The following is a 25,918-nucleotide window of genomic DNA, read 5'->3' as shown; positions in this document are numbered from 1 at the left end:
CACACTGCCTGGCCTAGAAGACTTTCCTTTAAAAAAACAAAACAAAACAAAAACAACAAACAAAAACAAACGAACAAAAACCATCTAGGACCGTGTTTCTCAACCCTTGGGTCTAATCACTGGGCGTCTAATATCATCAGATACTCTGTATGTTGTTAGGTTTCAAGCCTGGGTCAAATGGCTGAGATGCCTATTTAACAGATAAAAGACACTGACCACCAGGTCCCCCAGTATCCCTCAGTCACTACCTGTTACTGAGAGGCCAAATCTTTTAAATTCATACTGTGTTTTAGAGAACCTGACCTAAATTTGAACTCAGGTAAACTAACAGGTTAGTACCTAAGATTAATTTACAACTTACCCCACAACAAAACCTAAGCCTAGCTCCAGTCTCTATGCTCAACCACAACAGGACCTGGGTCTCCAGGTTACACTCCCCACAAGACCACCATCTCCAGGTTATTACCCCAACAGATCTGCATCCCCGAGATACAAGCCCACCCCCTGCCTAATGACCACCAAGGCAGAGGGAGATAGAAATTAAGTTTACGATTTGATTTCCAGCACTGCCAATGATGCTAAGGCCATGGTGGCTTTCCAGTTAGATGCTTGCATACTTAGTCCTTTGTCCTCCCCTCCCTTGCTGCTTACTATAAATAAAGCCTTGCCCCATAGATATTCGGGACTCCTCATCACCAAGACCGTCCTGCATGATGGCGGTACGCTGAGGGGCCCAAGCCAGCTCCAATAAAAAGGCCCTACTGTGATTGCATCGGATCCACTCCTGTCTGGTTTTGGGAGATCTCTAACATTTCTCTGGCAATACATTACAGGGCCCTCTAGACTGGCATACTTCTAGCTCTCCAGCCTAGGGGTCTGGGCTGCTCTTCCCCATATAATCCAACCATTTTGGTTACCCATTCTCTCTGTACCTTTGGCCTTATGGCTGCCCAGCTGGTTACCCTCTGTCCCAGCTCCCTTCCCCTCCTGCTCGCTCCCCACAGACCACACATCTCCCAGATGTCCCCACCTCTGGCTATGATCGCCCACATCTATAATGAACCTTCTCCTCCATCAGACTTAGGAGCGCTCACGTTTTTTTTCCTTTTTTTATTTCCTTTTTTTTCATTCATCTGATGCCAAAACCTAAAACCCAGGACCAGTAGTGTTTCCTTTATATTTTTTATATTCCATTCACATATCAGATATTCACATTATGGTTCACAAGTAACAAAATTACAGTTATGAAACAGCAAAAACATAATTTTATCATTGGGGGCCAGCACATGAAGAACTGTATTAAAGGGTTGCAGCATCGGGAAGGGTGAGTACCACTGCTCTAGGAGTAAGCCTCCATGTCCCTATAATTCATCCATCCCGTGAGCCTGTGAAACCTGCACCACGTGGACAGTGACAAGTTCTGCTGCTAGCCTGAAAAACGCAGCCTCCCGATTCCCTTCGATCTTGGGTATAGTGGCTACCAAATGCTTTATCAAAAAGCAAACAGCAAGGGCTGAAAAAATGACTTAGTGCTTAAGGGCACGCACAACTCTTGTAGAGGACCTGGGTTCAGTTCTCAGGACCCAAATAATGGCGTCCGACTGCCCATAACTCTAGGAGTCTGACACCCCTCTATCTTCTGTAGGCAATGCACACATTGCACACTTGTTCATGCAAGCGAAACAGTCAAATGCACGAATTAACAGTGAGAAGCTGGGACAGGTGTTCCTGGTTGTCAACCTGACTACATCTGGAATGAACTGCAATCCAGAAATGGAGGGCATGCCAGTAATCAGATCTTGAGGCTGGAAGAAGACACAGGCTTCTGACCTGGATCTTGACATGCGATGACACACACTTTTGATCCAGATCTTGAAGTGTAGTGGCCATGAAAAACTTAGGCCCAGGCAAGGTAGTGCATGCCTTTAATGCCAGGAGACAGAAGCAAGCAGATCTGAGTTCAAGGCCAGTCTGGGACAGAACAAGTTCCAAATTCAGGCGTGGTGGTGTGCACTTTTAATCTGGGCCACACCTTCTGCTGGAGACCTACATAAGGACAGTGGAAAAAGGAAGCGTTCATTCTTCTTTGCCTGCTTGCACATACTTGCCAGCCTTGGAACTTTCTTTGGGATTCCAACTTATACAGAAGACCAGATGAGGCACCTACTGTCGTGGGACTGAGCCACTACTAGACTTCCCATTCACAGCTGACCATTGTTGGGTTAGCAGGACTGCAGTCTATAAGCCATTCCAATAAACTCCCTTACTATGCATGGGAATACATTGTTACATTCTGTAACTTCTGTTGAGAGACCAGACCAACTCCCTCTTGGATTCAGGCTCCATCTTAGAAAACCTGACCTAAGGTTGAACTCAAGTTAACCACCGAACCTGCGCTTAGCACTGGTTTCCAAGTAACTCCTTAACAACCACCAATCAGGAGGAACGCAGACGATACAGTTGTAACTAAAGATATTTACTTATGAAAGTTGATGGTTTGGCTCCTAGCACCAGCCAGTCATTTTAAAGGGCAGAGGATTCCACAACAGCCCCCCAATCAGATTCATGCCAAGCTAGAAGCCCCCTTGCTTGTTTGCTTGCTTGGAACTGGGCTTGGGGCTTCACCCTCCCTATCCGCTGCATCAGTAATAGTGATGAGCCCAGCTGGAGCTTGAATAAAGACCCAGTGTGATTGTCTCAGAATCGGCTCCTTGGGTCTTTTGGGGCTCGGGAGATGGGCACACCATTGTGACTAGAGAACACTAACAGAAGCCCTGCGATCCCCTGCTTTCCTAAGCAGCCCCTGACCAGCCAGGAGCCATAACAAATTCTAATTGAAAACAGACCCTCTGAAAATATGGAAAATAACAAAAGGCCAAACACACTCTCAGAAATGAAGAGTACACCCACTGTGATAGCTAATTTTGTGTCCGCTTAGCACAAGCTAGAGTCATCTGAGAGGAGGGAACCCCAAGTGAGAAAATGTTTCCACATACCAGGCTGTATGCAAGCCTGTGAGGCATTTTCTTAATTAGTGACTGATGGGGGAGGCCCAGCCCATTATGGGCAGTGCCATGGCTGGGCTGGTGCTCCTAAGTTTTGTTAAGTAAACAAGCTGAGCGAGCTATGGGGGGCAAGCCAGTCAGCAGCACCCCTCCATGGCCTCTGTATCAGCTCCTGCTCCAGGCTCCTGCCCTGTTTGAGTTCCTCTACTGACTTGGTTCAGTGATGGACTATGGATGTGGAAGTGTAAGCCAAAGGAACCTTTTCCTCCTTAGTTCGCTTCCAGTCCTGGTGTTTCTTTTGTAACAGCCATAGTAACCCTAACTCAGACACTCATGGTCAGAGAAGATTCACAACTCCCTGGATGCAAAACACTGCATACTGGTTCCACATTTTAAAAGTCCATACTGCAACACTGTAGTGACTTCAAGAGATCCCCTGAGCTAACTGATCTGTTGTTAAGTCTGGCGCTTTGTTTTCTAGAGCACCGGGTTTGACGTGGGTGGAACGGCTATACAACACAGATCCCTTAGCCATACCTAAACCAGCCATCTGTTTTCGTAGGTCAGAACCTTATCCACACTGACATCTCTCTTTAAGCGGGGCTCACACTCAGTTGTGAGGTGAGTCTTCAGTGTTCTACCTTGGAGCTTTTGGCACAGTACTAAACATGTAGCTGGTTTTTGTTGCTTGGTTTTTTTCTTCTTTTGATACCCGGTTTCTCTGTGTAGCTCTGGCTGTTCCGTTACTCACTCTGTAGACCAGGCTCAAGGGATCCAGCTGCCTCTGCCTCCCAAGGTTCCCCTAACGATTCTGGCCACGTTAGCTCCCCATACACTTTAACATACACTCGTGCTCCCTTCCTGGCCAAACTACATGATTTTTCATATCTTTCTGTTCTTTTGCCCCTAATCTCACAGATCAGTGCTGGCTCACCTTTCTTTTCTTTCTTTTTTTTTTTTTTTTTTTAAGATTTATTTATTATATATAAGTACACTGTAGCTGTCTTCAGACACACCAGAAGAGGGCATCAGATCTCATCACAGATGGTTGTGAGCCACCATGTGGTTGCTGGGATTTGAACTCAGGACCTCTGGAAGAGCAGGTGGTGCTCTTAACCTCTGAGCCATCTCTCCAGTCTCCGGCTCACCTTTCAATATGGCCTCCACCCATCTAAAAACTCAGGGCACAGTCTTTACCACCTGTATTTCTAGCTGCATCCTGCTCATTCAATTATACCAGAGCCATTCAACAAAGCTTAGAACATTCTGGGGCTTCTCTAGCCCACATCTCCAAACTTGTAGATTCACCTTGTAGAACAGGTCTAAAAGTTTAAAAACTCCATGGTCAGATTTAGTTAGTTATAAAACGAAGAATGCACCTTTTATGGCCAGATTTCTACATTAGTGCCTTTTATTTCACTGTGAAAACATCTGAGAGAAACTTGAGGAAGAAAGATTTTGGCTCACAGTTTGACCATCATAGTAGGCGGGGTGTAGTAGAGGCCATGACTTAGTCTGTGGCAGAGGCTCCTCATGCCATGGAGAACCAAGAACCACACAGTGGTTGAACTAGGGCCGGGTGTGATTCACTTGGGTATAATGCCCTGTGACCTACTTCATTTTTATTTTTAGTTGTTTGTGTTGCTTTGTTTTTTTGAGATGGGGACCTCAACCATGAAACCCACAAATGAGACCATGCTAGCCTCGAACTCATAAAGACACTACTTGCCTTTGCCTCCCAAGGGCTGAGATTAAAGTTGTGAGCCCACCATGCCCATTTTCAGCAACTAGGCCCCACCCACTTCCTAGAGGTTCCACAGCCTCCCAAAACTGTGGTACCTGTTAGGGAACAAGGAAAACATGAGCCTACCAGAAGACAGATTAGATTTGAACTATAAACACTGAGTACACAAAGTACAGTCAGTTCCACACTTACTTAGCATTGGCTTCATTCTTAGAGTGTTTACAGAAAATCAGAATGCCTAAGCAAATCCTGGAGGAAAAGTGGTCAAAGATTCTCCAATCTGTAAAGGGCACATAATCCCCACCCTGCCCCACAGCCTTCATGGAATTCCTCCCTGACCAGGGTCCTGGTGTATACTCTGAAGTATGTCCTACTTGCTAGGACATACAGGGGGCTGGTCAATACACAATGAATGGATAAATATCTACACTATACAGCTCTGTCCATGTCTGAGAACAGCCAAGGTCCTTCTATGCAGACGAGATGACAAAGGAAGGTCTCAGTGTCCTGTGACAGTCAAGACTTCCAACCCTAACTTTCTCTGAGCTGTCCTTGGCTACACAGCCTCCCCATCTCCTGCTCTATTACAAGGCTGGTCTCATGTCAGCTCCTTACCATGACCTGAATTTTAGGCTGCAATAGCTTTGAACTCACTATATAGCCAAGACTGATTTGGGACTCCTTTTCCTCCTGCGTTTACCTCTTGAGTCTTGAGATCACAGGAATATGCCACACCTGGCTAAAATTCCCCACCTTTACTGTGTGTGTTTTGTATCTCTTGTCTTTTTAAATAAGTCCCTTCCGAGCCCAAAGTGCGACCAGCCTTGTCTGTCTGAATGATGCAAGCAGAAGAGCATCTGTGCCATCCAGCCAGTCCTATGTTAGCACTCCCAAACCCTCGGGCCTGGCAGCAACCCCAGGCTCCAATGGTGCAGCACTTAACCTTCACCCCAGTTTCTGCTCCAGTGTCTGGAGAGCTGGTTTCTTTCCTGGCTATTCATAGATGCCCACGGGGCAATGATGATGAGAGGTCCTGGGACTGCTAAAAGTTTGGGTCTGGGGGCTGGAGAGATGGCTCAGTGGTTAAAGGCACTGGCTGGTCTTCCAGAGGACCTGGGTTTTTGAGTCCCGGGACTCACATGGCAGCTCAGACTGTATGCAACAGGGGTGTCTAGTGTTTGAGAGCACGTACATGCATGTGGCACACGGACATACATGCAGACAAAACACCCATACATATAAAAATAAAAGAAAAAAAAAGGATGTAGGTCTAGAGGCAGGTAAATGACTGTGCTGGCCTTGGAAAGGACTAAGGGGGGCCTGTGGGCTTTAGAACGAGCAAGTTATTACAAGAGCTGAATGCTCCTGACACTGCCATCTTCTGGCAGTGGAAGACAGAGGTTTGCCAGTGTGGGCACCACACCTTGTGTATGTTCAATACCAAAAATCTATAAGAAAAAAAAGGAACAAAGAAAGGGGGAAAAAAGGAAAGAAAGAATGAAATGTTTTGTTTATAAAGTCAGGCTGCTTTGGCACTGAAAAACTAAAATAACAGAGTTGTTGTTCCGTACTAGCATGGCAGTGCATATATAGAGCTCTGTCACTTAGGACATAGACAGGAAGATCAGAAGTTCAAGGTTATCTTCAGCCATTCTTCAGTTTAAGGCCATCCTGGAATACAGATCTTAACTCAAAAAAAAAAAAAAAACCAAAACAAAACGTGTTATCTTCTAGAAGCTTAGCTGTATCATCAATGCTGCACCATAACTGGCCTGTCTGGGAGAAATGAGGACACATTAATTAATTAAACATTTGTGCCCCGAGTCTGACTCTCTCAACCGTCAAAAACAAGGCACCTGAGGAACTGAATTCTCCCAGGGATCTCCAGCTGGGAGAAAAGGCTAAAGTCCAGGGACAACCTAGAGAAACAGTCACCGTGTCGGATGACCTCACAGGAAAGACCAAGTGTCCTTGCAGAACTGCTTAGTGACACTTCCTTCTATTTAAACTGTACCCTCATTGTTAGGGACCCTGCAGCAAATGTTAGACCTGAGAAGCTGCCCCTGGGGAGGGGATCGGCCGGGTTTTACAGGCTATCCAGCACCTTCCCAAAACTGTTAAGCCATGGGCATGTAGCCCACGAGGCTAGCGAACACTAGGATTAGTTTTCTAAATTATGACCTTATGCCTTCACTGATCTGCTAAGTTCAGAGGTCCTTCTCTAAAGACTACAAACACAAGGACACCTCCATAATATTGCAGCCTCCCCTGCCATTGCTTTAGAGGACACGATCACCCGACATCTATCTCAGAGCACCTGACTAAACAGGCCTTATGGGTAAGCATGGGGGGGTGGGTGGGCATGTTATTCAATCTGTCCTTCCCAGTGTGGCCACAATGGATAAACCTTCTCTTACTGCTTTTCACTATTAATTTAGGTCTTTAGTTTTTTAATTTATTTATTTTGTGTGTATAAGTGTCTGCATATGTGTCTGTGTACATCATGCATGTCTACAGATAGCTGCGAGCTATCATGTAGGTGCTGGGAACTGAACCTGGTTAACGCCTTATGTTCATGTGGTGCTGGGGATGCAGCCCACAGTTTCATACATGCCTCCAGTGGTTTACAAGCACTTGAATACTTATACCTGATGCCCTCATAGCTCAAAGCCAAATTGCATCCTTCCAATGGTGCTGCCCCAGCCCTGGAGCAGCACACAACGGCAAATAACAACAAGCCCCTGAAGTAGCATCAGGTAGGTAGCAGCCAGGAGAGCAAACATCATTACCTTTTGTAGTGTCTCATGTATTAGTCAGGGTTCTCTATAGTCATAGATCTTATGGAATGTCTCTCTATATTAAGGGAATTTGTTGTGATGACTTACAGTCTGTAGTCCAGCTACCCCAACAATGGGCAGCTGTGAATGGGAAGTCCAAGAACCTAGTAGTTGCTCAGTGCCACGAGACTAGTTGTGTCAGCTGGTCTCCTGTAGAAGTAGGTTCCAACAGATGTGCTGGCACATAAGTGCAAGCAGGTGAAGAAGTGTAAATCTTCCTTCTTCCAATGTCCTTATACACGTCTCCAGCAGAAGGTATGACTCAGATTAAAGGTCTGCACCACCATACCTGGATCTGGGACTTGTTTTGTCCCAGGCTGACCTTGAACTCAGAGATCTCCTTGCTTCAGTCTCCTGGAGTTAAAGGTGTATGCTACCTTGCCTGGGCCTAAGCTTTCCATGGCCACTATGCCTCAAGATCTCCATGCTAAGATCCAGGTCAGAAACTTGTGTCTTCCAGCCTCAAGATCTGGATCCTAGGTGAGCCCTCCAATTCTGGATTGAAGTTCATTCCAGATATAGTCAGGTTGACAACCAGGAATAGCCATTACACACTACATATAAGCAAGATCTGTCCATGGAATCAGAAGGCAGACAGAACCGTCTGGTCTCAGGGACAAGAAGCAGATGCTGGGTGCCAACAATGGCTTCTGCCTCTGCCTGTGAATGGATGGGCTTCCTGGTAGAATCCATCAAGTGAGAGGCTGAAAACCTGTATACCTGCAGTTGGCATGTTTCAAGACAAAGAAGAAACCTGCCTACCTCCAAAGAGACCTAGAAGGAAGCTCATACATCTTGTTCTCTTCCCATGCTGATATATGCAAAGAGACAGAAAGTAAGAATGAGCCGATGTCCTAGCACAGAACATGGGGGGTGCAGGGCAGAGCATGAGGACCGCCTGACAACAGCTGACAATTTTAACGACAAGGAGTGAAACATCAGTGTGAAAAAGATGGTCAGTGACTAGGTCCCGCAGTCAAATCACTGGGGGTGAAGCTGTTCTTCTGGACTGGACAAGACAGACAGAAACTTGTGATGTGATGGGCTGTGATCTGGGCTCCAGGGAGCTGCCAGCAGAAGAGGTAAACACATGGAACACAGTGTCGCCATTCCTGAGACCTTGGCTGAGAAATCGACCAATCAGCTGCAGCCTCCTCATCCCCTCCCATCTTGGCAGCCAGAGCTCTGTAAGCCAGTGCTGCTCAACCCAGCTATTACACAGCAGTCCACCGTGACAAACTGTCTCCTGCCATACCTTCTCCTCAGATCTCCCCAATATTCTCAAGACGTTAATTCCACCTCACATCAGGGTGTCATTGTCTTCTCACAGTTCAAAGGAACAGCACAGAGCAAACGTACTATGGGTTTGGCAGAAAGCTGTGGATGCAGGGCAGCCAGTCTTTTCCTTGCCTCCCACAGGAGGGACAGGCCTGGCCTTCAGGTGGTTCCTATCACCTCATTTGCATTAAATAATAAATACATAAATAGGATATTGTTTAGTTTGTTTTTGTTTGTTTCTTTTTTTTGGAAACAGGAGCCCTGGCTGATAACTCACTACATAGACCAGGCTGGCCTCAAATTCTTAAGAGATCTGACCACCTGTTTTCCAGGTACAGGGATTAAAGGTGTGCCAGCATGCCCAGACAAAATATGACATTTTTCTTTAAAAAAAAAAAAATAGGGGTTGGGGATTTAGCTCAGTGGTAGAGCGCTTGCCTAGGAAGCACAAGGCCCTGGGTTCGGTCCCCAGCTCCGAAAAAAAAAGAACCAGAAAGAAAGAAAGAAAGAAAGAAAGAAAGAAAGAAAGAAAGAAGGGGGCTGGAGAGAAATGGCTCACTGGTTAAAACTGCTCTTCCAGAGGTCCTGAGCTCAAATCCCAGCAACCATACGATGGTTTGCAACCATTCGTAATGGGATCTGATGCCCTCTTCTTTTATTTTTATTTTTATTTTATTTTTTTTGGGTTTTTTTTTTTTCGGAGCTGGGGACCGAACCCAGGGCTTTGCGGTTCCTAGGCAAGCGCTCTACCACTGAGCTAAATCCCCAAGCCCTGCCCTCTTCTTTAAAAAAAAAAAATTAATCTCTGCATATGAGTACTTAGCTTACATGTATGTCTCTGCGTCCCGTGTGCATGCCTGGCACCTGCAGAGGTCAAAGGGGATGTCAGGTTTCCTGGAACTGGAGCTGTAAGCTGCTATCTGGGTGCTAGGAGCCAAACCCAGAGTCTGTACAAGAACGAGTGCTCTTTTTTTTTTTTTTTGGTTCCTTTTTTTGGAGCTGGGGACTGAACCCAGGGCCTTGTGCTTCCTAGGTAAGCGCTCTACCACTGAGCTAAATCCCCAGCCCCAGAACGAGTGCTCTTAACTACAGAGCCATCTCTAGCTCACAGCTTCCCCAGAGGGGATAGAGACAAGCACTGAGACACCTTGCCAGTAGGCACAAGTGTCAGCAGTGTACCATGGGAGTAGGTGCTGGGACATGGAGTTTTTAAGTTTGTATATATGGTTTTTGAAATCTCAAAAGAAAGCAGGGTATAGCACGAATACCTGTGATCCTCACACCTAGGAGGCAGAGACAGGAGGATAGCTGATTCACATGTCAGCCTGGATGACATAGCAAGGCATGCACATGCACACACGCACACGCACACGAACACGCACAAACACACACAATAAAGTTGACAGCCCCCCCCCCCAGGCTGAGAAATAAGACTCCTGTGAGTTCAAGGCCAGCCTGGGCAACATAGCAAGTTCCAGGCTAGTCAAGACTACATTGTAAACCCTGCCACAAGGAACAATGAATAGTTGAGGTGAGAAGAGGTGGAAGTCGTATAGGTTATCTCAAAAATCAACTAGGTTTGAGGTGACCTTGTTGTCTGGAGCCCTTTACCAAGCCAGTTCTGTGGTCTGAACCAATGTATGCCAGACTCACAGTCACTACTGTTATAAGCTGACTTATAATACTTATAATACTTATAACAGTATCTTTTCACCAAAAGATGGACTCTGGTTCTTCCCCACAGAGTGTCAGCAACAAGCTTGGCTGATCCTGAAGCTCTTCCAAGCCTTCCCATCCTGCACTTTGTACAGGTGGTCACCCACATCCAAGGAAAGGCTATGGGTACCACACATGAGAGCAAGAAGGTGATCAGACTGAGGCCTGCATCTAGGTGAGGCAGAGTGGAGAGACACAGCCCAATGGTGAAGCGATGTGAAACCAGAGCAGGACCTCATCCTGGACCTCGGTCAATGCCTTTGCCAACTGAAAAGCAAACAGTCCAGCACAGCGAACACTGCTGGCTGCTGGTACTTACCATGCTTCTCATATACAGATGCTCTCATTCATTCATTCATTCATTCATTCATTTACTTATAGACAGGTTTTCACTGTGTGGCCCCGACTAAGCTCACAGAGTCCTGCCTGCCTCTGCACCCCAAGTGCTGGAATTAAAAGTGAGCCTCCAGGCCCCACCTCATTTACAGATAGATTATGTTAAGATAGCAATGACTCACGCTTAAGGCATGAAAAAATGCATCTGACCTTGGGTATGGCTTTATCTCTTTACCCAGACAAAGTCAGAAAACCTCAAACAAAACTGTTTACAGCAGATATCCTACCTTCCTCTATCCCCTGAGGGCTTAACTTTTGACTTACAACCTACTTAGGAGCCACGGAAACCCATGCAAGTGATAAGACAGAACTTCTAGACCTCACTCAAAGAGCTGCTTCGGAGAGGTTCCGAGCCTAAGCTCTGGGGCGTGTTTTACTTTTTCTGAGCACCTCTTTTGCACCTGATCTTCATACTTAAGCCTCTATGGAAATTATCTTTAACACAGTCTCCAACTCTGCTCATAAACTGGCTAGCCCGGAGTTCTTTTCACCATCAAACCCTGGTGTGATCTGAGGTTAGGTCCTTAAAACTAGGGGACATTCTCAGGCTGCTGAGGGTGACGGCTGGGAACTGTGTCTTTGCCACGTGCCCCTCAAAACTTAAGAAAATAAATGAAAGTGAGGTTGGGGACCACAGTGAGGGAACCTGAAGAGGTGGCATATGTGAGCACCACAGCACCCCACATCCCTGTAGCAACACCAGGAATCTGGTGGAGGGGCAGAGTCTCTGTTTTATCTGGGAACAGTCACCCTCTGCAGCAGATCACATGATCCAGGAGGTCTGGGGTTGGGGTGGGGGGAGCAGAAGCCTGGAAGCCAACCACCCTGGCCTGGAGCAGCCTTGGGAACACTTGACTCCTTAGCTAGAGTTTTCTATCTTCAAGGTTGGACCAATGACTACTTCCTTAAAAAGTTGTCTAGATAAGGAGTCATTCACCTGACCCTTAAAGCTGTCACATCTACCCCATAGAAGATGGCTGGGCCTAGTAGTGGCAAATCAGTGGTCAGCAGGCCCAGGCAGCAGACAGGTCTGCTGAACAAGACGCTTCACTGGGGGAAGGGCACTGGGGCGGGGGTGGGAGGGGTCAGTGAGGATCAGGGACTTGTGCAAGGGCATAAGGTTAACTCTAAAGATGTGACCTATCAGGCAGAATGAAATACAGGGACGACGCTGAGGGTCGATGGATGGGGTCTCAACACCAGGTCCTCCTTGCCCACTGTCCAAGAGGAAAACAAGCAAAACCTCCGCTTCCAATGGGCCTAGAGTAGGGCCAGGCCTGGCCTGGATGCTGCCTCCACGCAATGTCCTCCTCCCGTTCTGAGCAAGGACTCACCACGCCAGCCCAGTAAACCCCATATCAGTCATAGGAATGACCCAGCACTTGCTGTTTACTCTGACATACTGTGAAGCCTGAGGCCGCAGCATAAGAGGTTTCGGAGTGAGAGTGGTGACATGACTAGGCTCCAGACTAATCCCTGACGCTGGAGACTGCATCCCTCCACCCTGCAACAACCATGCGGCTCTGTCCCGTCAATCTAGCCTCTTACACAGCAAGTCTGCCCATGCTGTCGTGACCCCCTCCCTGCACCCAATCCTGACAGGGATAAGCAGAAACATCTTCCAGTACCGTGTGGGTTGCTTTCAATTGTCAGAGACAGGCTGGTCTGTCGGACTAGAGTCCCGAGCCTTGGAAAGGGAAAACTGAGTTAGGACGAGAAGGTGAGAACCGCCTCGACCTCGACCAACCTGGTCCAGACCGCGTTCCAAGAGCCCGGAGCCCGACCGTGGGTCAGCCCCGCCAGGAGCGCAGACTGCTAGCCCCAGCCACCCGCCGCTCACTCACCGCCTCCGCCGCCGCCGACTTCCGGGTGCCGCACCCGCGCACCTTAGCTGCCAGCCCAGGACCGGCCCGGCCCGCCGCCAGAGCGCTCCCTATTGAGCGCAGTAGCGAGGGGCGGAGCGCCGAACCCACAGCCGTGGTCTTGTTGGCCGTAAGTGCTGTCGCTCAGAGATCCAGCGCTCCGCCCCGGCAGCTGCGCCAAGACTGGAGCTGCGCCAAGGCTGGAGCGGTGCGGGTATCTATCTGGTTTCTTCGTGCTGCCACAGCTCCTCAGCCTTGTGGGTTATCTCTGCGAGATTCAGATAGACCCTGCACTCCGTCAGGTTCAGGAGCTGGACCCACCCCCAACACACCCCCTTTATACTGTGTCCTGGTCTTTACCTCTAGACCACATCATCTGTCCTGGATAACCACCCTTCCCTTTGTCGCCTCCAAGTCCATCCAGACTGTGTATCCCTGGCCTCTGACCCCTCGTCTATTGTATTGCCCGCACCAGAAAACAACACAGAACATGGACTTCTGCTCCACCGAGCCTTCCATAGTCCTTAAGTAGTCACAGAGGCTGTCTTGCAGGTTCAGACTCCAAGGATGAGGAATTTACCACGCTTGAGCTATGTTTGGACAATGACTGGGGCATTGAGAACAGGGCGGAGAGATTCACTGGGGGCTTCTTGTACCTGTTAGCATCAGGTTGTGTCAGGGGATTGAGCATCAGAGGTCCTCCCCAAGGTGAGTACTTAATACAAGGACAAGGATGACAACCACGTTCAAGACAACGACGACAAGTACTACAGGCTCTCAACCCAGTTGTTTTCATACCCAGTTCTCACTCACTCCACTTTAGAGATATAAATATACTTGCTCAGAGCAGTTAAGCTATTCACTTGAAGTAAAATAAAGGGCTAGCAAGATGGCCGCCTGGGTATAGATCTTTGCTGTCAAACCCAGCCACCTGGGTTCCATCCCTGGAAGCCACATGGTGGAAGGAGAGAAGTGAGTCCTTTACGTTTTTTCTCTGATCACCACGTGTGCACACAAAATGTAATTAAAAAATTTTTAAAGACGCCAAGTGGCATGGACAATCTAGGTGTTATGGTCTCAAACCGCAGTGCTGATGCTTTGCAGAAAACGATCTCAGAGAGGCAAAGGCAAGGCAAAGGCAACCCAGCCACCCTTGTGCTATGCCCTGTCTCTCACAGCCTCACCAGCATTCCTCCTGAGAGCTAAAGGAAACCATTTGCAAAAAGACAGGGCTCCGCAGACCAGGACTTCTGGCCAGCAGGTGGCAGAGCTAGCTAGGCACTTCCATTCTTTCTCCAGCTTAGCACGATCACCCTGTGCTCCCGCCAGCTGTCTCCAGCTGAGCAGCCAGACCATTGGTCTACAGGACTAAGGGGTAGTAGTGGTGTGCAAGCAGGACATGGGCTTGAGGCTAAATGAGCATGGCCTGGGTTATGGGCTAGCAGATACAGAGAAGCTTGTCCCCAAAGCACCAAGCCATGCACCTCAGAGTGGGACATGGGTTGGATGAGCTTTCTCACCAGTCCTTCCCATAAAGACAGATGTAACATGTTGGACAGTGGTTCACATCCCATCACAGACAGCAGGTGACCCTTTGGTAGGACTTGAACCTCTGCTCCTATTTTTTCCCTTAATTATTTATTAGCTTTACATCCTGATCGCAGTCACCCTCCCTTCTCTCCACCTAGTCCCATTCTTATAAATCCCTCCCCCTATTACGCCCTTCCTTTCTTCCTCAGAGAAGGGGAAGACCCTAGGATATCCAGTCCCAGTAGGACTAAGCACATCCTCTTCCACTGAGGCCCAACCGGCAGTCCACTTAGGGGAAGGGGGATCCAATTTCTGCCCCCATTTTAATAGTTATGCACGGGGTGGGGGACTTAGCTCAGTGGTAGAGCGCTTGCCTAGGAAGCGCAAGGCCCTGGGTTCGGTCCCCAGCTCCGAAAAAAAAAGAACCAAAAAAAAAAAAATAGTTATGCACTCTGACATTCTCTCCCATTGAGGCTGGCTCATTGTGTATTCCTCAGAATGTAAGCGCACCACTTTTTGTAACCACCTGTTTAGGATTTAAGTGCTGACTAGTTAGGAAGATCTTCTTGAGACATACACCTTCTTTCTGTGGCTTTCCTCAGCACTGTCCCTACAGAGAGGGCCAACAGCTGGTTGGAGAAGGAGGGAGGGAGGGAGACAGAAAGAGCAAGACACACACACACACACACACACACACACACACACACACACACACACACGGGGGTGGTGGTGTCTTCTGCTGATTTGACCTCTGCCTGGTAGGGAGACTGGAAGACAGCAGCCCTGAAACCTATCTGAGCTGTCTCTATCAACCCTGATTTTCTCTACAGAAGTGGGCATTCCTACCTTCGGCTACACTGGGAGGCTATGTCTCCCTTTTGCCCTTTTCCAGCAGAGAAGAAACCTGTTCAGTGTCTTTGTACCATCAGCAAGTATGGGAAATAGTGTGATACAGAGCTAGGTTGTCTTCAAGAGAGGGACTCCAGGATGACTAGGGGCATGCCTTTGAAGACATGCCAGGGTACAGCTGGCGCACAGCAACTTAACCAGAATGGCAGCTGTAGACTTGCCCTGTTTTCTGGGTAACCACCCTCTTCCCATACCCCCTGTCCTCCATTAGCACTATCTGTAGGGGCTTTGAGAAACACAGACAGCCCAGAAGTTGCTCGTTTCCAGGTGCACTCGGGGTAAGAAAGGCTTCTAAGCAAGCACAGGCCAGACTCGCTTCTACTGTCTGTCTGCACTGCCATCTCCTGTTTATGTTACAGCTTCCCCCGTGGGTCCTCCACTGACTTATGTCACTATAGAGATGTGGTTGGTGTACTCTACCTGGCAGGGAAAAATGTGTTAATCTTTTCAGGCAGTGGATAAAGCTTCTTGATATTTCTCCAAACTCAAAGTAGGGCAAGAGGAAATCGGGACACCATGGTGGAGTGGGGAAGAGATAAACACATAATTCCCCTTTCAGAACTCTCATCATTGCCCCAAGAACGAGCAGTCTCACGCAGCTGTGGGGAGTGCCCAAGAGTTCTGTAAATATAGACTTCGTAGAAGACAAAAGCCCTAGTTTTTCTAGAGTCTGTTTTAGCCCTCGAAATCACCGCAGCCATCCCTACCCCCATGCAAGCCTAGCTGACCTTGCTCGTCCTCGTTGCAGGTGTTATGGGGGCAGTGAGAGAGCCCCCAAGCCTGTTCACACCCTGGTCGCCTAGGGCCTCAGTTTTCTATCTGTAAAATGGTAGCAGCAGACCAACACTCTTGCGGAGTGTGGGAGAAATACCATTCTATATGCCAATTAGACGCTCAATGTCCGGCAAACAGCAGGATACCTGCCAACTTGGGGTGGAGATGGAGTCAATGCTTCTGGAATCCGGGAGTGACCGCCGGTCCTGCAAGCTCCAGCTCAGAGTCTACTATCCCCAGAATTCCTCCGAAGGTGGCCGGGAGTGGGCAACTCCTAGCCTCCTGCGGCTGTTGCAGCCACAGCATTCCGGGCAGGTGTCAGGGCCTCGGCCTGCTCCTCAGGGAGGCCGATCTTCGGCTAAGACTGACAATACTAGGAGCCCAACAGCAAGCCGCAATCTCTGCACATCCATCCAATCGGTGCGGGTTGCGGGGCGCGTCTCTCTACCAATAGGAAAATTCGCGGTTGGATGGGGCGGGGCGGAGGCCTCGTCTCCAGCCAGGTCCGCTTTGCGCACGGGCCGCGGGAGGGGTGGGAGGGCTAGCCTGCTGGCTGCTTGGGGTAGGGGAGGAGGAGGGTTTTCCCCAACCCCCGCACCCGCATAAGTTGTGGCCCCGGGAGCCGCATTCGGTGCAGGACGCTGGAGAGGCCGCTCCCCGCGCGCCGGGAGACCTGGGGACGCCAGTCTTGGGGGCGGAGGCCGCGCTGCGGAGCCGCCCACGCCGCGCGCCAGGTGAGCTTGGCCGGGTGGGCGGGGTCCGGCTGTGGGCCTGGGGCTGGACACTCGGGTCCAGGCCAGGACTGGGGGTGGGTCCTGGGGGATCGAGCTGGGTAAAGCGCCTAGACTGAGATGCGGAGTCAGTCAGGGACAGGGTCCTGGGCTCGGACTTTAGGTCTGGGCGGGGTTCAGAAGCCGGTTCTTCTGCTCACCGGCACTCGCCCAGGAGGGACCCCCAGAGACCCGGATCGCTGGGGCGAGTCCCTTTGTCCATGACCTCAGGGCCCTTTACGACCTGGCCGCGGCGCCAGTTTCAAGCCGCCGGGCTGAGCACGACCCAGCTCCCACAGCCTTGACCTCGGCGAGCCACTGCAGCGCCTGCAAGCAGGGACCTGACGACTATGGAAACTTTAAGGGACTCAGGGGCGGTGGGGCTGGGGAACTTCCTGGGGTGGCACGGCCGTTGGTGAGCGCAGGGCAAGACCCTGGTGATGCCAAGGGAATGTCCCCGCACCGCGATGCTCCTAAGGCCTCACAATAGAGAGAGGAGGCGCTGCTGGGAATCCCTTGTTTGGTGTCCCCGCTTGAATCTCCTCCCTAGATACCCCTACATTCCTCCCTGGGACATCGGCCCTGGAGAATATGCAAGTCTGAAGTTGCTCTGCACAAGAGGCTTGGGTACCGTAGCTTTCCCCTTTTACTTTTAAAATAATTGAATGTTACTTATAGTCAATATTTAACTGTATTTGTTTCAGTGTCAGGTATCAGTGTCTAGAGTACTAAGGGACTCTTCTCTGTAGATTCAGACATTTAAAAATGACGGAAAAGAAAGAAAATGTTCCTGTTTGTGTTAACTTTTAGGCTAGACTCTTAATGTGGGCTAACAATCCGAAATGCAAAACACATGCTTACTTTTATAAAGCCAGGGGATGGAGCCATGCCCAAATTGTCTTTGGGGAGATCTCTCCGTAAGTAGGACCAGCTATGCACTGAGTACCTGCAATCCCACAGTGGGTTCCCCAGCCCCTCTACCTTCCCTCTAGTCCAGGACCCAGGCTGTCTATCCAGAACAAGTGTTGCCTGCTCTGCGGAGAGTCTCAGGATCTGTGATCCTGGGATGGTGACATATACCAGGACTGTTGAAGTCAGTCCCTGTGTTCTGTTTGCTTCAGAAGCAGGTGGTCCAGACAGATATTGGCTATCTGGAAAGGCTTGGACCTACAGTTTTGTGTCATCTGAGGTATTTGATGCTTCTTGATGTCTAGGACCACCTTCCATTTGGGGTCCATGAGGGCCCTTTACATAAATAGGCAGGACATACTTGGCATGATGACAGAGGTGCTTCTGAGCACTGCCAAGTCAGTGCCTACCTGGGGCCCCCTAGATGTGCCCTCCTCAGCACTTGTCTGCACAGACGTTGGTGACCAAGGCTCTCCATATGTCCCAGCTGCTCCACCCCTCCCACCCTCAGTCTGTACTCTGTGGCTCCCTGCATTCATTCACTCACACACACCCCTCCAGGTTGCCTCTTCTAGCCCCAGGCACCCTCTGCATAGTCTCCATAGGAGTAGGACTATATACCCTGTCCTTGCTTGTGCAGCACAAGGATTCAGACTGAGTTCCCTTCGCCCCAGACTAGCCTGGAGCTCTTCAACACACGCCTAGCTGGAAAGCCAGAGCGCTACTTCTTGGCTGATTGTCAGGATGCACAGTTAGGGAAGAGTCAGAGATGAGCTCTGCGGGAGATTTGAGGGCCTCATAGTCACGGGATGGTGACACCTCAACCCAGGAGGGCACTGGTAGATGGAAATGGTTTTGCAGGGGAGTCCAGACGTGAGCCGTTCGTGTGTATGGACCACCCGTGTTCATAGCGGCAGCTGGTGTGTTCTTGTGATGGCTCAGGAGGAATGGTTTGGCTGTGGCAGGTAGTAGTCATTGAGCAGAATGAATTTTCCCGCCTGGTGGCTGAAGGGCTCTCTGTATCTGTGCCCGTGTTGATTACTGGAAGGGCATGTTCCTAGCTGCTTGTATTTTCAATCCTATCTATGTTTACAGAGCAGAGCCCAGGGAGACCCATGCAAGACTACAGCCTGCTGAGGTTACACTACTGAGCAAGCTCTTAGGCAGGCCATCCTGATCCATGGTGGGCGTATGTGGCATTAACTGCTTCTCAGGCTCAGGCTGGCCTGACTCAGCTTGTACTTGTGGAAACTCTCCACACAGTCAGCCTTTGCTGGCCTGGCGTTTAAGCTTGGAGGCCAGGCTTGTATCCCAGTCTTAAGCCCTGTGGTTAGGTCAGTGGCACTATCACACAGCTCCAGACCTTCCCCAGAGTCTGAGTAGGTCTGTGGGGTATAGGCAGGTATGGCAGTGTCTCTAGCTCTAGATGGATTGGTGGAGAAGCCAATGTGTGTGCCTAGGAGGCGGGCTCTGGCCCAGGTGGGCTCAGACCATCCCCATGGGAGAAATGGAACACAGCAAAGCACCCAGTGGTCTTTGGCCAGGTGGGTGACCCCAGAGCCTAGAGGCCAGTTCAGCAGGGTGTTAAAGGGGTTCAAGCTGGCTATCCCCCATCGTGAGTTCCATCACTAGATCTGCCTTGGTTTCACTACCCTGTCAATGTCTCTGGTCATTTCCTGTGCGTCTGGTGATTCAGGGCTCCCAGCAAGCTGGCTGACCATAGTTATTCCACCCTGACCACTCCTGTTCCATGCCCCTGAGATGAGAGCACTCCTAGAAAGACACCCATTCCTCTGGTGACCTCTCCACCTTTCTCCTGCCTTTTCTCCTGGAGTCCCACATGGCAGGACTCATATTATTGTAACTGTGTCATTTCCTGCTGGGTGGGGAGTATGGGAAACCCTGGGGATAGGAAGACTTGAGTCCAGATCCTACCTGGACTAGCTCTGGTTTTCACATTTGTAAAACAGGGAGTTATACCTACCTCGGACAGTCAGATGTTGGCTCACAACTCATGTGGCCAAGGCTGTGGCGAATGGTAAGTCCTGGTGAGAGACTTCTTGAAGACTGGGGCTGATAACAAAGTCACGTGGTTCTCTGTGAGACAAAAATCCGGGTTAATATTTAAGTTAAAAACAAAGCTGTCCCAGAAATGTCATGGTTAGAGCAGGGTTCGTTCCCCAGCCAGAGGCTTTCCTCGGCTTCGGAGATGGGATAGCAGACAGCCCTACCCAGCTGTTCGTTCCTCCAGCGTCAGCCGGTCGTCTTGCCTCAGCATGTGCCATGCTCCCCCTTGCCTCAGGTGCTGTGTGCTGACCCTCGCCACATAGTCCATGAGCCCACTCTCCACTTTAACCAGCTCTCCACTCTCTGTTGAACGACCTGGCAGCCACAGCCTGGGCTGGATGTGGCCACCAGAGGGCCTCAGGGATTGCCAGCAAACCAGGCTCTGAGTACTCCCCCCAACTCTCTTGTATCCCCCTCCCCACCCCGCCACCGCCTGCCTCACACACATAATCTACGTTAGAAGGAATTCTTACCCAGAAGCTTGATAGGCTGTTGTGAGGCATAGAGACCACCTCTAGGACAAGGTAGCTGGAGTCCACGGAGGAGCATTGGGGAGAGGCACAGAACAGTCTGGAATCAGCCAGAAAGGGAAGAACTCCCATTACGTATACCATAGTACCCCAGAGATAACTCCTTCTTTGCCCACCCATCCCTGACTGTCTGTGCCATACAGGTTTTTTTCATTTGTATGACATAAGTACTCTGGCAGTGTCCCTAGGCCCAGATGTACCAAGAGAGAATGCGTCCCTAGACTGTCTGCGGAGACAGGAAGCAGTGGTTCCTTAGAGCCATGGTGGAATTGTGTGCTGAGCAGACACCAGTGCTGTCTCACTTCCCTGCACTGTGAGCAGTCCGCACGGCAAGACCAAGTCTTTCAAGTCCTACAACTTGCCTGCCACTAGTGTCATAGCAACTGGGAGCCAGGAACTAGCTTTGGGGAGCCTTGGGAGGGGCAGACGTCATCCCACAAAGAAGTTATGGGCTGCATGTGGAGCCCCAAGACCCTAATAATGCAGTCTTCTGGGAGGAGAAAGAGGGCGCTGTCAGTCCATATCTCTGATCTCTCAACCTCATCAGAAGGGAAGTCAACCTGATGCAAACTACAGTCCCAGTTATATGTGGAGGCATGGAGGTGCATGCGATGTATGTGGTTGAGTCAGGAGCACCACAGGGCAACCCTAGGATCAGGGATACCACTGTCCTGCTTGGAGAACAGGCTGGGCCAGCATGTCTATATCCAGAAGAGACTGATTCCAGGGGAGCTTCATATAGTATCTTCTGGTTTCTCTACAGGAACAGAGTCCACAAGATGGGCATTAGGACATGCTGAGACCCCCTGAAATAGGTAAGTTACCTGTGTTGCTCAGGATAGCAGAGTGTCCTGGTGTGTTTGGTGGGCGTGACCAGCTTTGCGATGGTCTGGACCCGAGCATTGTGCACTCTCTTTTGCTCAACTTCATCCTGGTTGGGCACAGTCTCAAGGCTGGGCAGGACAAGATTTGGGGGCCTGCCACACTAACTTAGATTTCCCAGCAGCTCGAGTGTACATAGCAGCCACCTGATGGATACCTGTCTTGAGGGCGAGCCCACAGTGTGGCTGACCTAGCAGGATGCTGGGGCATTGTTAATGAGGACATTAACTGGGTCTGATCTCTGTCCATCTCAGCTTGGACGCCAGCCATGGTGGTGTCTGATGTCAGCCCAGCCTGCTTGGCCTAGAGCTCAGCTCAGGGATGCTTCTGACTACCCAGGGGAGAATGGAGCCTCCAGCTGGCCACTGCCGATAAGCCCCAAGGCTCCAAGGGCCTGCAAAGTGAATGAACCTTTCAGTTTTGCGTGCCTGTTGTTCTTTCTCAGCCTCACCCCTTTGCCACTGTAGTATAGGAGATCCAATGATGCTCTGCTCTGATCATAGCCCTGCTGGGTGGACTGGCTTGGCTGGGGTGGTTACTTCATTCATCTTTGGATTATGGCCGCCAGCCTCAGTGGCACTGAGAGATATGATGCCCATGAAGTGTGGCAGATTGGGTGGCATACGGTGTCCTCTGGTTCTCTATGAATGGAAGAGACGCTGATGGCATTTGACATGCTATGGTGGTTGCTTTGGGGAAGAGTAGCTGATAGTTAGAGAAGGGAGGGCCCCCAGGCCATTCTTGTTTACCCACTACAGCTGTCCAGACTGTCTATCCTCCTTTTGTTCACTGACTTCTGTTCAGCCAACACGGTACCCTCAGGGGAAGTCTGGCCCCATAATGTTGTGCTGGGGAGAAGGTGGTAGCCACAGGCCCAGGAGCACCAGGTTTCTAGGTGTTTGAGGGCCCTTTCTTAAGGGATATCTTAAGGGGCACAGTGGACTGATAGGTTGGTCTGATTTCTCTCCACCTGTGACTAGAGAACTTGGGTGTGGGAAGCTTCTGGCTAGACAAGCCATGTCTATTGATGTGTGGGAGGAACAGTTCGGTGTACAGCCCACTGAACCACTCAGTGGTTTCTGAGACTTGAAAAAAAGCTTAGGCTCTGTCCAGGGCTCACTGGGCCAGACTGTCCAGGCCTTGGCCCATGGCACTTCCTATAGAATAAGTGACATCACTGGGGGACAACAGAGGAAAGAGGAGCTGTACCACGCATGCTATTTTGCCTTTGATGCTGGGGCTCAAATCCAGGATCCTGTGTGGGCGAGGCAGGCTCAGAGCTTCTCACCTTGTCATAGACTGCTGTACATCGGAGGCCAGGTTAGCCAGGGCTCAGACGATGGCTCCAGTAATACTCAGGGCATGCCTGAAGCCTGCTCTTTGCTCTGGCATCCTCCTTCCTTGTGCTTTCTTCCTTCTTCGCTTCTAGCTCCTCCTCCCTACCTTTCTTTGCCTGTCTCCGCTTCATTCTCTCTTTTGTCTGTCTGTGTTCTGTTGTCTTTGATTGATTATTCATGCCTGCACTGGGGTTTGGAGGCGTGATTGGCATCATTCATACCATCTCTCCTTTGGTCTGGACCCATTTCACAGATTGGCAAGCAAAACCTTGGCTCTGGCTTATGGCTTCCTGTTCTGTTACATCTTAAAGTGAGTCTCTGCATATAGGGGCCCTTGGAGCTAAAGTAGATGATGCCAGTGGTAAGCACTCATGTGCCCTCCTCACTCACCTTCGGTCACTTAGTGCCTACTCACTGATCACTATGGTACTGCTCACTGGGTCACTGCACGATCACTGGGAGCACTGCACGATCACTCAGAGCCATTGCATCCTCCCATGCAGCCAAGGAGTGCCCAGCTCTCTGAGGAGATGAACAAGGACAATTGCAAATTTGGGGTGAGGTGGGATAAATGGGGCTCCCTGAAGAGGGAGAGCCTAAAGACATCGTGAGGGAGTGACACGCCTTGATGCGAGGCTTTCGCACAAGTAAATCAGCCTTCTGCCCCTCTCAGAAGTCTGCCTGGTGGGGTTCCCCTGAGTGGCTGACAGATTTTTTTAGCCAGTTAGTTCAAGCCTTTAAATATTAATGCCGGGGTTGGGGATTTAGCTCAGTGGTAGAGCGCTTGCCTAGGAAGCGCAAGGCCCTGGGTTCGGTCCCCAGCTCCGGAAAAAAAGAACCAAAAAAAAAAAAAAAAAAAGAGATAAATATTAATGCCACCAACCCTCTGCTCATTCTCTGCCTCTTGCACAGTTACATATATCTGTTTGTGGTAGTTTGTGACGATCAAAATTTTTCATATTTACTGAAAAACGTGAACTGTTTTCCCTGTCTGGGGTTACTCCAGCACTCTGTTGTCTGTCCTCCTTGGCATGCGGCTACATAAACAGTGTCTGTCTATCTCTTACTAGATACTGCTACTTTAGGCTTTTGCACTTAAGATTTAATCTGCTTTGAATTTGTTTTTGGCATAAATGCAAAGTGAAGGTTTAATTTTGTTTTTCCTGTTGCACCTGAACTGTTTCTTCTATCAGTAAAAATGGGAAATGTCATACTTATCTGGCGGAGGAGGCATGATCGGGGGTGGGGGGGGTGCTTTCCCAAGGGTAAGGTTCCTTCCTCCCTTGTACTTGGGAGGTGCTGGCCCCTGCTGCTTTCCGCACTTCAGAAAATCCACTGCCTAAGTTTTAGTAAAGGGAGATCGTGTTCGCATTAGAAGGGTACGGTGTGTGTGCCTGTATGTGTGCATGTGTGTGTGCACGCATATGTGTGCCTGTGTGCATATTTCTGTGTCTTTGAGGTCTCAGGTTTGCTGTCACTTGTGTTGCCTTCAGTCCCTAGCTGGAATTGCTTTCACTAGAAAGATCAATATTGGAGGCTGCAATGTTGGCTCAACAGGTAAGAGTGCTCACTGCTCAAGGGTGAGGGCCTGAGTTCAAATCTTCATCATAGTTTTAAGCAGTTGGGCATATTTACATGCTTGAGCCTATAACCCCAGTACCGTGGGGGACAGAGACAAGAGGATCATTAACCTAGCTCCAGGGCCCGTGAGAGACCTGCCTCACAAGAGTAAGAGGACAGTAGGCCAGGACATGCGGTGTCCCCTACCTTTCTCCGTGCATATGTGGATGCACACATGCCTATACTGTTTGCTTTTGGAGACAAGGTCTCATATGTAGCCTTAGCTGGCCTAGAACATGGCCGTGTAGACCAGACTGACTTCAAATTCATAGAGATTCACTTGTCCCTGCCTCCTGAATGCTTAGATTAAAGGTGTGTGCCACCTTGCTTGGATGGCATGTATATTCTTAGATACCCACTGATCCTCTGTGTATTCCCTCCCCTCAGATCTCTGTGGGGATCTTGGAGCTGGTGCCACTTGAGCAAGCTTCCATACTTGGTGGCACACTTGGGAGACTGCTGACTGACCGCAGGACCTGGTCCCTACTGTGGCAAGGTCTATTCCAAAAGCTCTCAAAGTGTCCTGGTTCTCCTTACAGGTGTCTGGTCCTAAAATGATGTGCTGGTGTTGACTGGTGACATTGCTAGAGCTTCAGGGTCTGAATAACCCTGTAGTGGGGTAGGAAGTCATCCTGGGGTCAGTGTGTGCTTCACGGGGATCTTCAGTTGGAGGTCCCTTGCCCAGGCAGCTCTGTTCTGCAATGGCTGATTACTGTCCCCATTCTCTGACTGTTGGGCTGGGGAGTCCTGATGATCCCAGGCTGCAGGCATTTCTAGGCTGAACACTCAGATAGCCCCAGATTGTGTTTCAGCCCCAGGGGTGGGTGTAGTCAGTTGGCCCGGCTGCCTCACCAGAGCCTTGCCTACTTGACTGCAGAGCCCAGCCCAAACTGGCCAACTGCCTCTGTCACGTGATAGCTATTGTTGGTTGTCAGTTTGACTACATCTGTGATTAACTAAAACCTGAAATGGTTGGTTGGGCACACGTTGAGGGAGGGAGGGAGTGTTGTTGTTGTTGTTGTTGTTATGTGTGGTTTTGTTTTTTGGTTTGGTTTGGTTAGTTTGATCCTTTGAAGTGGAAAGATCCACTTCTAATCTGAACCTTTGAGGTGGGAAGACCCGCCTCTAATCTGGGCCTCACCTTCTGCTGGAAGCCTATACACGGACGTGGAAGAAGGAAGCTGTCTATTTTTGCTGCTTCCTCCCACCCTCCCTAGCAAATCCACTCCTTCACTGGCATTAGAACCTACTTCTTCAGGATTCTGGTGCATACTAAAGACCAGCTGAGACATCCAGTGCACTGAACAATCACTAGATTCTTGGTCCTTTGGTTCATAGTCAGCCATTGTTGGATTAGCTAGACCCCGCCTGTAAGCCATTCTAATATATATATATATATCTATAATATATATATACCACACGTATGCACGACGCACACACACGCGCGCGCGCGCGCACACACACACACACACACGCACACACACACACACACACACACACACAGGGAGAGGTGTGCGGGGGAGGAGGATATTGGTTCATTCTCTAAGTTGTGTAGTTACTGTAGAGAACTCTGATAGACCAGGTGTGCTGGTTAGCTTTAATTGTTGACTTAACACAACTTAGAGTCACCAGGGAAGAGACTGTTAATGAGGGATTGTCTACAATAAGGGCTTGTGGGCATGTCCGTGGGGGTTGTCTTAATTTATGTGGGAAGACCCAGCACCATTCTGTAGGCAGGGCGTCTGAACTTCG

At 49.7% G+C, this 25,918-nt stretch overlaps 2 protein-coding genes across 54 annotated transcripts in view; one reads left to right on the top strand and one right to left on the bottom strand.

Annotated features, from left to right (window-relative positions):
• Tango2 (transport and golgi organization 2 homolog) overlaps nt 1-16,417 on the bottom strand; it is a 46,598-nt gene extending 30,181 nt beyond the window's left edge. For 13 of the 44 annotated variants that reach the window (XR_015632822.1, XR_015632825.1, XR_015632830.1 and 10 more), the window contains exon 1: nt 12,821-12,888. The gene's annotated coding sequence lies outside the window, so the exon portion shown is untranslated. Of the gene's footprint in view, nt 1-12,604; nt 12,889-16,197 lie in introns of those variants that run through there. The other 31 variants (XR_015632824.1, XR_015632827.1, XM_087576632.1 and 28 more) reach the window with 4 other exon arrangements.
• Nucleotides 16,418-16,558: 141 nt separating this feature from the next.
• Arvcf (ARVCF, delta catenin family member) overlaps nt 16,559-25,918 on the top strand; it is a 57,696-nt gene continuing 48,336 nt past the window's right edge. For 8 of the 10 annotated variants that reach the window (NM_001131013.2, XM_087576042.1, XM_087576034.1 and 5 more), the window contains exons 1-2: nt 16,559-16,785; nt 21,091-21,142. The gene's annotated coding sequence lies outside the window, so the exon portion shown is untranslated. Of the gene's footprint in view, nt 16,786-21,090; nt 21,143-22,799; nt 22,908-25,918 lie in introns of those variants that run through there. The other 2 variants (XM_087576045.1, XM_087576040.1) reach the window with 1 other exon arrangement.

This window comes from Rattus norvegicus, chromosome 11 (genome assembly GCF_021556685.1).
Source record: "Rattus norvegicus strain SHRSP/BbbUtx chromosome 11, alternate assembly SHRSP_T2T, whole genome shotgun sequence".
NCBI lineage: Eukaryota > Metazoa > Chordata > Mammalia > Rodentia > Muridae > Rattus > Rattus norvegicus.
The sequence above is the reverse complement of the archived record's forward strand: the minus strand, read 5'-3'. Positions and strand labels throughout refer to the sequence as shown.